Here is a 14292-nt window from a genome sequence, read left to right as displayed (position 1 = left end):
ACAATTAATACACAAGTATATTAATTGTGCTATATATGTACAAACACAAACACAACCAATTAGGTCAAACAATACACAATTTGCATGATTTTTTCTAGGTATATTTAGGACATTTATTATAATATGCTGAGTTTAACCAACTCCCCAAAAGTTCGAATTTCACATATAAAAATGGTGCATATAACTTCCAATGAGCTCAATATAAAACACATTCATTTTCGATTAATATTTCAACATTATTAGTGCTAAACTATTCATTTAACATATGTCCATTGTTCTTAATGTCTTATTAATACCTTCCTTGTTACATCCTCTCCAATCAGGCCACCCATATTTATATATGCAAACCATCTAACAGACTTATTTGTTCTAGCCTTAGTTATGTTAGGGCAGGTGGGGTTAGGTGAAGTCAGTATTTTTTATGATAATTTTAAAAAAATTTGCTATATCTTATCAAAATGCATCCTATTAAAACCTAAATTCATCTAAATCTATCAAAAAATATATAATATACTACACAAATTTGACTAAATTCAACCTAGCAAAAGCTAAACTAACAAAATATGAGCATCCCATTTTCTCACATACAAGCCTATCTCACCTCTGTCCAAACATTACATGAGTTGGTCATATAGCTCGAACCCCAAATAGGAAAATTTACACTGTTTCATAAACATGCTAGTTCATTACCCTTAAGATATTATATATGACCTTCCCTACACGACCTCACCTAACCTGACCTAGCATATTCAAACCTAGATTTAGTTCAAGTGGGTGAAATTTAAGCTATGCCACTTAAATTCGACCTAATTAATGGCAATTTCCACTAAATATACCCAAATGTTGTGTAGCATAGCACTGCCAAAGCCCATTTTTACCCACATTTTCTCCTGTTCCATACTACCCTACACAACCTCACCTAACCTAACCTAGCATATCCAAACCTGGATTTGGTGAACGTCAGCGAAATGTAAGCTATCCCACATAAATTCGACCTAATTTATGACAAATCCCACCAAATATACCCAAATGCTGTGTATCATAGCACAGCCAAAGCCCATTTTTTACCTACATTTTCTCCTATTCCATCCTACCCTACGCAACCTCACCTAACCTAGCATATCCAAACCCAGATTTGGTTAAAGTTGGCGAAATTTAAGCTATTCCCACATAAATTCGACCTAATTTAAGACAAATCCCACCATATATACCCAAATGTTGTGTATCATAGCATCGCCAAAGCCCATTTTTACCTACATTTTCTCCTATTCCATTGTACCCTATGCAACCTTGCCTAACTTAGCGTATCCACACACAGATTTGGTTAAAGTTTTCAAAATTTAAGCCATTCCCACCTAAATTTGACCAAATTTAAGACAATTTCCACCAAATATACCCAAATGTTGTGTATCATAGCATTGTCAAAGCCCACTTTTTCTTCACCAACATTTTCACCTATTTCCATCCTACCCTACACAACCTCACCTAACCTAACCTAGCATATCCAAACCTGGATTTTGGTTAAAGTTGGTGAAATTTAAGACATGCCACCTAAATTCGACCTAATTTAAAACAATTCCTACCAAATATATCCAAATGTTGTGAAACATAGCATCGCCAAAGCCCATTTTTACCTACATTTTTCCTATTCCATCCTTCCCTATGCAACCTTACCTAACCTATCCTAGCATATCCAAACCTAGATTTGGTTAAAGTCGGCGAAATTTAAGTTATCCCACATAAATTTGACCTAATTTAAGACAATTTCCACCATATATACCCAAAAAGTTTTGTAACATAGCACGGCCAAAGCTCATTTTAGCTGAGTTTTCACCTATTCCAACCTGCCCTAGAGAACCCTACCCAGCCTCACTTGTCATATCCAAAGTTAGATTTGATTAAAGTTGGCAAAATTTATGCCATTCCCACCGAAATTCAACCTAATTTAAGCCAATTTCCACCGAATATACCCAAATGTTCTGTATCTTAACATAACCAAAGTTCATTTCACCCAAGTTTTCACCGATTCCATCTTACCCTACACAACCTTACCTAACCTGTCCTAGCATATCCCAAGCTAGATTTGATTAAAGTTCGTGAAATTTATGCTTACTTACCTAAATTCAACCTAATTTAAGACAATTTCTACCAAATATAACTAAAATGTTTTGTTACATAACACAACCAAAGACCATTTTAGCCAAGTTTTCACATATTCCAACCTACCCTACATAGCCTTACCTAACCCTGACCTAGCAGATTTGATTAAAGTTGGGGAAATTTAAGCTATCGCCACCAAATTGGAGAAAATTTCCACCAAATATGCCTAAATGATGTGTAACATAGCACAGTCAAAGCCCATTTTACCCACATTCCATCTAATCTAATTCCATCTAAACCTGGACCTAACCTCTGATACGACATATACTCAGAGAAGTGATGTTTTTTTCAATATGAACCTAAATGCCCGGGCCTAACCTGCAAGAGTCTTGAAGCTTTGTTGAATATTTTATCTATTTTCTTTGAAAAGTGAAGTTTTGGATATGAACCTATCCGCACTGTGCCTAACCTACTAGGTTCTTTGTTGAACATTGTAACCATATTCATAGAAAAGTGTTGTTTTGGATATGGTCCTAACAGCCCCTCCTTTAAAACTTGGAATTGTGTTCAATATTGTAGCTATATTGTTGGGTAGGTGTTTTTGTTTTTACACATCAACCCAACCGTCCTGGACCTAACCTCCCTTTATCTAACTTCTAATTTATCGTAAATATAGGAGGAACGTGTTGGTTGTGCATCAACCCAACCACCCTGGACCTAACCTCTGATACACGAATCTTGGTTCAATATTGCATCATATTCGTAGCATTTTTTTCACATCAATACAACCATCCTCAACCTAACCTCTATTACCTGGGGGAGGGAGGTTAATGGAAAATATGATAATAACGGGAATTTTCTCCACATCAGTTCAACTTAACCATCCTTAACCTAACCTTAGTTAGAAAGGGATATAACTCACCAAAACTATTCAATTACCATTTACCCAATTTTCCTTATCCTAACCCATAACCAGAGGGTTTAGACCCCCCCCCCTTACCTCGAAATTATAATATAGGGTTGAATTAGGGAATGTTAGGTTTATATGTGAAAATATATTCCTAACTTAAATATATAGTATAATTTCGAGGTAAGGGGGGGTCTAAACCCTCTGGTTATGGGTTTATGTGGGATAACTTAAATTTTGCTGACTTTAACCAAATCTAGGTTTGGATATGCTAGGATAGGTTAGGTAAGGTTGCGTAGGGTAGGATGGAATAGGAAAAATGTAGGTAAAAATGGACTTTGGCGATGCTATGATACACAACATTTGGATATATTTGGTGGGAATTATTTTAAATTAGGTCACCACCATTACCAACACCAACACTACCACTACCAATACCACCCCAGCAACACCAACACAAACAACACCAACACTACAACAAACAACACCACCCCCAGCAACACCAAGCCCCAACAGCACCATCAACAACACCGTCCCAGCAACACAACCACCACAACACCACCACCAACAACAACACAAGCAACACCACCACCACCAACAACACCACCCAAGCAACACCACCAAAGCAACACCATCACCACCACCAACAACATCACCCCAGCAACACCACCACCAGCGACACCACCACCAGCAACACCACCACTAACAACACTACCACCAACACCACCACCACCAACAACACCACCCCAGCAACACCACCATCAACAACACCATCCCAACACCACAACCACCACCAACACCAACACCACAAACACACAACACAAGCAACACCATTACCAACAACAACACCACCACCACCACCCAAGCAACACCACCCCAGCAACACCACCACCAGCAACACTACCACTACCGACACCATCACCACCACCCTAGCAACACCACCCCAGCAACACCACCACCATCACCAACAACACCACCAATAACATCAACAACACCACCACTAACAACACCACCATCAACACGACCACCACCACCAGTACCACCACCACCACCACCAATACAACCACCAGCAACACGACCATCAACACCACCACCAACAACACCACCACCACCAGTAACACCACTCCAGCAACACTACCACAAACACCACCACCACTACCAACATCACAGCAACACCACCACAAGCAACACCACCACCACCAATACCACCAGCAACACCACAACCAGCAGCACGACCACCAAACCACCACCCCAGGAACACCACCACCCCAACAACACAACCACCACCAACACCACTATAAGCAACACCACCACCACCAACAATACCACCCAAGCAACACCACCTCAGCAACACCACCACCTCAACAACACAACCACCATCAACACCACCACCAACAAAACCACCCAAGCAATACCACCCCAGCAACACCACCGCTACCAACACCACCACCCCAACAACACCACCCTTGCAACACCACCACCACAATCATCACCACCCCAGTAACACCACCACTACCAGCAACACCACCACCACCATCATCACCACCCCAGCAACACTACCACCCCAACAACACAACCACCACCAACACCACCTCAGCAACACCACCAACACCATCACCACCAACAACAACACTACCAACAACAACACCACCACCACCAACATCGCCACTACTACCAACACCACCCCAGCAACACCACCACCACTAATACCACTATAAGCAACACCACCACCACCAACAAACCACCCCAGCAACACCACCACTACCAACACCACCACCACCAACATCACCAACACTTCCACCCCAACAGCACCGCCCCAGCAACACCGCCACCACCACCACCACCAACATCACCACCCCAGCAACACCACCACCCCAGCAACACCACCACTACCAGCAACACCACGACCACCATCAACACCACCACCAGCAACACCATCACCACCATCAAAAACACCACCCCAGCAACACCACCACCAGCAACACCACCACCAGCAACACCATCACCACCATCAAAAACACCACCCCAGCAACACCAGCAACACCACAATCAGCAACACCACCAACAATAACACCACCACCACCACCACCAACAACACCACCACCAACAACACCACCACCAGTAACACCACCCTTGCAACACCACCACCAACAACACCACTACCACCAACATCACCACCACCAATACCACCGCTGCCACCAACACCACCACTACTATCAACACCACCCCAGCAACACCACCACAAGCAACACCACCACCAGCAATACCACCATCAGGACCACCACCAGCAACACGACCTCCCAAGCAACACCATCCCAGCAACAACACCACCCCAACGACACAACCACCCCCCAACACCACCAGCACCTACACCACCACAAACAACACCACCACCACCAACAAAACCACCCAAGCAACACCACCACCAACACCACCACCCCAACAACACAACCACCACCAGCAACACCACCACCCCAGCAACACCACCACCATCACCACCCCAGCAACACCACCACCCCAGCAACACCACCACCCCAGCAACACCACCACCATCAACACCACCCCAGCAACACCACCACCAGCAACACCACCCCAGCAACACCACCACCAGCAACACCACCACCACCACCATCAACACCACCCCAGCAACACCACCACCCCAGCAACACCACCACCCCAGCAACACCACCACCACCACCATCAACACCACCCCAGCAACACCACCACCCCAGCAACACCACCACCACCACCATCAACACCACCCCAGCAACACCACCACCAGCAACACCACCACTAGCAACACCACTACCAACACCACCACCCCAGCAACACCAACACCCCAACCAACACCACCACCACCAACACCACCACAAGCAACACCACCACCACCAACAACACCACCCAAGCAACACCTCCTCAGCAATACCACCACCAACACCATCACCACCACCAAAACACCACTACCAACACCAACATCACTATCACCAATACCACCACTGCCACCAACACCACAACTACCACCAACACCACCACAACCACCAACACCACCCCAGCAACACCACTACCACCAGCTACACAACCACCATCAACAACACCACCCCAGCAACACCACCACCAGCAATACCACCACCAGCAACACGACCACTAACAACACCACAATCAGAAACACCATCAACAATAACACCAACACCACCACCAACAACAACATCACCACCAGTAACACCACCCCAGCAACCCCACCACCAACACCACCATATATATTATATATATATATATATATATATATATATATATATATATATATATATATATATATATATATATATATATATATATATATTATTAAATATGACCGAAAAAGTAAGATTAATAATTCTAACACGAATTTTCTCAATCTTTCGTACATTACGCTTCACTGTTGGAGGTAAATAAAAAATCACTTCTCCAAAATTCATTTTTATTTCTAGTCTGACGCGACACGGGCGCGTTTCGTAAAACTTATTACATTTTCAAAGACTTCACAAATACACAACTGATTAGAACTTACGTCTCTCTGATATTATATCTACATTTGAGTGAGGTGGGAAGGGCGATGTGGCATTAACACAAGACAGAACAGGAGGGGATATTAATAGGGTATTAAAAGTATCAACACAAGACAGAACAGAAACAATGGGTATTGAATAGAAGTGTTTGTAGAAAGCCTATTGGTCCATATTTCTTGATGCTTCTATATTGGAGCGGAGTCTTGAGGTGGGTAGAATATAGTTGTGCAATAATTGGCTGTTGATTGCTGGTGTTGACTTCTTGATGTGTAGTGCCTCGCAAACGTCAAGCCGCCTGCTATCGCTGTATCTATCGATGATTTCTGTGTTGTTTACTAGGATTTCTCTGGCGATGGTTTGGTTATGGGAAGAGATTATATGTTCCTTAATGGAGCCCTGTTGCTTATGCATCGTTAAACGCCTAGAAAGAGATGTTGTTGTCTTGCCTATATACTGGGTTTTTTGGAGCTTACAGTCCCCAAGTGGGCATTTGAAGGCATAGACGACGTTAGTCTCTTTTAAAGCGTTCTGTTTTGTGTCTGGAGAGTTTCTCATGAGTTTCTCAAACGGCCAGCCTACTCATGAGAAACTCTCCAGACACAAAACAGAACGCTTTAAAAGAGACTAACGTCGTCTATGCCTTCAAATGCCCTCTTGGGGATTGTAAGCTCTAAAAAACCCAGTATATAGGCAAGACAACAACATCTCTTTCTAGGCGTTTAACGATGCATAAGCAACAGGGCTCCATTAAGGAACATATAATCTCTTCCCACAACCAAACCATCGCCAGAGAAATCCTAGTAAACAACACAGAAATCATCGATAGATACAGCGATAGCAGGCGGCTTGACGTTTGCGAGGCATTACACATCAAGAAGTCAACACCAGCAATCAACAGCCAATTAATGCACAACTATATTCTACCCACCTCAAGACTCCGCTCCAATATAGAAGCATCAAGAAATATGGACCAATAGGCTTTCTACAATCACTTCTATTCAATACCCATTGTTTCATGTTCTGGCTTGTGTTGATGAAATTAATACCTTATTAAATACCACCTCACTCAAATGTAGATATAAACAAAATCGGAGATGTGTAAGTTCTATTCAGTTGTGTATGTGTTAACTAAAGTCTTTGAAAATGTAATAAGTTTTACGAAACGCGCTCAAGTGTCGCGTCAGACTAGAAATAAAAATGAATTTTGGAGAATTGATTTTTGAATTACCTCCAACAGTGAAAAGAAATGTACGAAAGATTGAGAAAATTCGTGTTAGAATTATTAATCTTACTTTTTCGGTCATATTTAATAATATATATATATATATATATATATATATATATATATATATATATATATATATATATATATATATATATATTTATTTATTTATATACAAGAAGGGTTAGAGAGAATACATAGCATAGTATTTACACTCTTGTAAAGCCACTAGTACGCGCAGCATTTCAGGCAGGTCATTAATCTAACAGATAATTTTTAGTAGGTAAATTCTAGCAGAATTAATAAAATGATAACAGATACATTGCAAGAAAAAAAATGAGATGTGAGAGAATAGTAAGTATATTAAAGCACATTGGTATATTAAAGCTCTGGTTGATTGCATTGACAACTTGATTGGTAATTTAAACAAGATTAACAGACACCGTACAGCAGATTGATAGCACATATAAGAAGACAACAATGATCACAATGGTAAAGATGTTCGGATTGGGTACATAAAGATAGGGAGATTGGGTAGCAATAGATACCGTGCAATTTTAAAGGAAAAGGTAAAAAACTATGAAGATGAAATTAGGTACTTTTTAGTATTGTTTTCGAATGACGCAAAAGTTGGACAGCTTTTCAATTCATTAGGGAGTGAGTTCCATAGACTGGGTTCCTTTATTTGCATAGAGAGTTTACACAGATTAAGTTTGACTCTGGGGATATCAAAGAGATATTTATTTCTGGTGTGGTGATAATGGGTCCTATTACATCTGTCCAGGAAGAGTTTCAGAGCAGGATTTGCATCTAAGAACAGGGTTTTGTAAATGTAATTGACACAAGAAAATTTGTGGAGTGAGATTATGTTTAGCATGTTTAGGGAGTTTAACAAGGGGGCTGAGTGTTGTCTGAAAGCAGAATTTGTTATTATTCTGATAGCAGATTTTTGCTGGGTGATGATGGACTTGAGGTAGTTTGCAGTGGTTGAACCCCATGCACAGATACCATAATTAAGATAGGGATAGATTAGTGCATAATATAGAGAGAGGTGAGAGCAGAGTTAGGTACATAATATCTGATTTTGGAGAGTATCCCAACTGTTTTAGAGACTTTCAAAGTTATGTGTTGTATGTGGGTGCTGAAGTTGAGTCTCTTGTTTAGGAATAGGCCAAGAAATTTTCCATCATTTTTATTGCTAATGTTTACATTATCTATCTGAAGCTGAATTGCATTTGTAGATTTCCTTCCAAATAAGATGTAGTAGGTCTATTCTATGTTAAGTGTTAATTTATTTGTTGGCATCCATAAGTGGACTTTTTTTTTAGTTCATTATTAAGAACATCATTTAGTGTATGTGGGGTTGGGGTTAGAGTAGATGAGGGTAGTATCATCAGCAAACAAAATAGGTTTCAGAATGGTAGAGACATTGGGCAGATCATTGTTACGGCCCTCTCGGGACGCAACGGGGTTCTTGCTCTGATGTTGTTAGAGGAAGATATATGTATCCGTTCCCAAGCCAGTATTGGCTATCAAGGGATGAGATCCGTGACGCAATTAACTTAAAGGGAGTAGGGAAAGAAAGCTAAGAACTTAATATTATAATTATTACCATCACCTATTAAATATATAAAAATCAAACGTGCACAGGGGGAGGGTATTAACACTATACAAGGGGATTAATCCTTCATCGTGGTCTTCTGCTGAAGACGCTGGTGCCACACCACTTGGTGCCGAGTCCTTGGTGCTTTCTTCGTGGCCTCACGACGTGTCCTCTGAGAATGCCGAGCCTACCCGGGCCACAGGTCAGCCAAAACACAGGTCCACTGGGGGCACCGTCGTGGAGGCCGTCAACCACACGTCCAGCTGGTCAGCTGGCAGGTACTGAGCCACCAAGGCTGGTACGGCCACTCCACGAACGATAATAAGGGGTACGCCCTGGACAGGAGTCTCGTGTGATATCACCAATCACCCTCCTGTCCTCAAATACCCCAGTGGATGATCGTCTCCAACAGTCGGTCCCGGGTAAATCCTTTCACTGCCACTCCAATGGCAGGCTAACACACCACAGTGTTCTTCCGGGGGGACGACGTCACAACAGCTGCAGCAAACTTCACAGTATGGAGACTGGCTGCCTCGGGTAGACTGACTCAACCTTCAACACAGCGGTCCCAGGTCGACTCTGTAAGTAGACACGTCATCAATAACCGGGACACTAATACTTACGGGCTCGGGCACAAACACCTGACGTATCCAGTCCATAGATGGCGCTGTCGTCGGAGCACCACCTCACCAGAGGTCAGGAGCGGCGGTGTTGAGCGCGGAACCAGACTGGAAACTGGTCCTCGAGGCCAGTACACGCTGTCCTCACCCGGTGTCGTCGTTCGTTTGGCGGGGGTTTCGGGAGCTGACCCACAGATGGCGTAGTCGTTGCTGCTCCTTGCTCGGACGCTGGATCCGGGTTCGTAACACCTCCCCACCAAAAAGAATTTGGTTTGGGGTTCTATAAAAAGAAACACAAACCAAATTAGTACGGCGACACAACTCCAAATGGACTCACATGCATTATAATCTGGAATGGTGAGGCTGTCTCGTCCACAGAACTGTCCTACTGGGCAATTCCGGCACAACGGGAACTTTAAATTTGAAGGCAAGGTCCTGCCTGGTGTAATCTTCCACATCTTCACCGTCTCCACCGAGATGTTAATCCGGAGCATAACCTCACACCTCTCGAGTAAGGATCGGTGTAGACACAATCTGGGGTGACTCGACACTTCCTTATGTCGTGGCACCGATGATGGCTGACCATAGACGGCATTTCTGGTGCCGGTCCGATGGTCCTTCAGGGAGACAGGAACCTGGAATACAGGGGTCTGATAATTCAGAGTGATATCGACAATGGGCAAGTCAGTACTTACTATACACTCCTCTACTAGGCCCACACCTAGTTCCAACAGGACTGCTTGCTCACCGAAGATGGCATTCGCTCTGCCCCCGTCAGGTCGACCAACGTTCCGTATAACGCTGTATTGAGGCTCAGCAATCACGCGGGGGGTGTCAACCTGTCGGAAACAGTCACTCATATTATCATCTGTCGTACCTCCTGTATCAACCATCACCTTCCAGGTCCCTTCTTCAACTGCAACACCTGCAGTACAAATCGCCAATCCCTGGGACCTCTTCACGATGTTCACGGGAGCCACCATCCTTCGGGTCGTCCACTGATCCTTACTGAGAACACATAGAATACATAGGAGAATAAAACAAAATATCGCTAAGAAACATGGGGCCAATTGAGGGATAAGCTTCCCGAGCCAGTCATGTCCATAGCCGGCAACATCCACACGCCTGGCTTGGACCGAAGAGGGCACTAGACCTTTTGAACACACCGCACCTACCTCTGACGTCTGGGGAATCTCTGGCTGGTTCACTACATGCTGTAACTTGCCATACCGCAAGCACATATCCGCCTTCGCTCCAGACTCGTTGGTATCCGTGGGTGCCTGCACACAAGGCCTCTCTTCTAGCTCAGGTACCTCTGCCTTCTTAACCTCATGTTCCTTGTCGAGAGAAGAATTAGAAGTCTCTGTTAGAATATCGTCGATCTGCGGGTGAGAGGACAAATTAGACATGTTCAAATCCGGGTCTGTCTTTACCTGGACATTACCATTGCCTGTTACCTCAGACCGTGCTGTTCCGGTAGACTCGTCCGCAACCTTGGGATGATTGGTGCTCCAATCGGTCACCAAGTCGTTGGCTAGTACCACGTCAATCCCAGCCACAGGGAGGGTATCGACTACTGCCAACGCACATGTGCCGCTAAAATAAGGCGAGTCGAGATGTACTGGCACTAAGGGGGCGATGTACTGCGTCCTTGGAAACCCAACCAGGACAACCTCTTGTCTCCCGTCCACACTTACTCCCTCGGGTACCGAGCTCTTCACGATCAGGGACTGGGCTGCTCCACTATCTCTGAGCACTACTACAGATCTACCAGTATGATCACTCGATACATACCCGCCTGAAGTGTGAGGGGAAAACAATCTGGGTTTTTCCTGCGTCGTCGTCGACTGGCTTCCTGCTGGTGATGTTCCACAGCTCATCAACATCACCTCCCTTCGTGCGCTGCCACCTCTTCTGCCTCGGCACCTAGCAGCTACGTGCCCTTTCTGCCCACAAGTCCAGCACACCATATTCCTCCTCGGGCTCCGGTGTTTCGGACTGCAAGGACTTGTTCTTCGGGGGGCTACTTGGGGGCGTCTTCTTAGCACTTTGTGGGACGGGTCTTTCCTCTTCATCATGAGGTCTGTCGAACCGGCGCTGGTAATTCCTCGGGACGTACTTAGCAGACGGCCTATGAGTCAGGATATACTCTTCAGCCATGGTGGCTGCTGCACTCAAGGTCTCCACCTGCTGTTCCTCTAAGTACGTCTTGAGGTCTCCAGATAAACAATCCTTGAAGTCCTCGAGCAGAATCAGCTGCTCGAGGTCTGCCTTGGTCTCCACCTTCCGAGAGGCACACCATTCCTGGAAAAGTCGCTCCTTGATTGTGGCGAATTCGGTGAAAGTGTGCTCTGAGGTCTTCTTCAGGTTTCGGAACTTCTGCCTGTACGCCTCAGGTACCAATTGGTACGCCATGAGCACCACTTTCTTCACCATATCGTAATCGCCGGAGTCGTCAAGGGATAACGTAGAGTAGGCGATTTGGGCCTTCCCAGTCAAGACTGACTGTATCATGATGGCCCAATTCTCCCTTGGCCACTCCAAAGAGGCAGCGACTTTCTCGAAGGCTGCGAAGAACTTCGAAACTTCTCTCTCGTTGAATTTGGGGACCATTTTGATATTTCTTACCGGATCGAAACTGCTTACTCCAGTTTGTCTCTGTCCAGCGCCTAGTCGTAATACTTCTAGTTCATGTTGTCTCTGTCTTTCTTTTTCTTCTCTTTCTCGTTCTTCTCTCTCTCTTTCTCGTTCTTCTCTCCTTTCTTCTCTTTCTCTCTCTTCTCTCTCTCGTTTCTCTTCTCTTTCTAATTCTAAACGCCTCATCGCCAATTCTTTTTCTTTCATCTCCATTTCTTTATCTTGTCTCTCTCGTTCCAATTCTAACTTCTTCCATTCAATTTCTCGATTAATTTCCAAGGCACGCATCTTGACAGTTAGGAAGCTGATATTAAGCTCACCTGCATCACTGTCAACGTCGCTGCCCTTATCTTCCTTTTCCGTGGAAGCTATCTCCTCACCTTCCCTTGTACTAGGAGTCTCGCCTTCCTGTTTCTCTTCTGCCTTCAGGTGCCGGTGAACCTTGGACAAGATCTCCACACGGGAATCACTGGCACGGATCTTTATCTCCAGGTAGGCGCTCACTAGTACAAGCTCTGGTTTGCTCAGATACTTTAATCTGTCAATACAGTCCACTCTGTTCAGAAAAGCCTGAACATCGTCCAGATCGTCGATGGTAGCTTTGTCTGCCATTGTCACAGATGGAACACTTAACGTGCACTTAACACACCGTTTACACGTTAGCACTTAACGCACCGAGCACTGTTCTACGTCAATATTGCACTTTAACGCACCAAACTCTGCACTGGCCAATATTGCACGTAATCACTCCGGGCACCGCACTACCCAATATTGCACTGAGTCCAAGCGAACACTTCGCTCTACAATATTGCACTGAATCACTGAGCACCGCACTAGTCAATATTGCACTTAATCGCTTAATCACAGCGAGCACCGCACTGCACAATATCGCACTTAGTCACTCTGAGCACCGCACAGGACGTATAACGTCACAATCGTCACACACAGGGGGAATTATTTACAGGGATTACGCCACTTCACCACCCCTGTCAAACATACTTAACAAGGGGACGGATCCCGCTGGGGATGCCAATTATGTTACGGCCCTCTCGGGACGCAACGGGGTTCTTGCTCTGATGTTGTTAGAGGAAGATATATGTATCCGTTCCCAAGCCAGTATTGGCTATCAAGGGATGAGATCCGTGACGCAATTAACTTAAAGGGAGTAGGGAAAGAAAGCTAAGAACTTAATATTATAATTATTACCATCACCTATTAAATATATAAAAATCAAACGTGCACAGGGGGAGGGTATTAACACTATACAAGGGGATTAATCCTTCATCGTGGTCTTCTGCTGAAGACGCTGGTGCCACACCACTTGGTGCCGAGTCCTTGGTGCTTTCTTCGTGGCCTCACGACGTGTCCTCTGAGAATGCCAAGCCTACCCGGGCCACAGGTCAGCCAAAACACAGGTCCACTGGGGGCACCGTCGTGGAGGCCGTCAACCACACGTCCAGCTGGTCTGCTGGCAGGTACTGAGCCACCAAGGCTGGTACGGCCACTCCACGAACGATAATAAGGGGTACGCCCTGGACAGGAGTCTCGTGTGATATCACCAATCACCCTCCTGTCCTCAAATACCCCAGTGGATGATCGTCTCCAACAGTCGGTCCCGGGTAAATCCTTTCACTGCCACTCCAATGGCAGGCTAACAC

Source organism: Procambarus clarkii, chromosome 67, assembly GCF_040958095.1.
Source record: "Procambarus clarkii isolate CNS0578487 chromosome 67, FALCON_Pclarkii_2.0, whole genome shotgun sequence".
Taxonomy (NCBI): domain Eukaryota; kingdom Metazoa; phylum Arthropoda; class Malacostraca; order Decapoda; family Cambaridae; genus Procambarus; species Procambarus clarkii.
Note: the sequence above shows the minus strand (reverse complement) of the source record.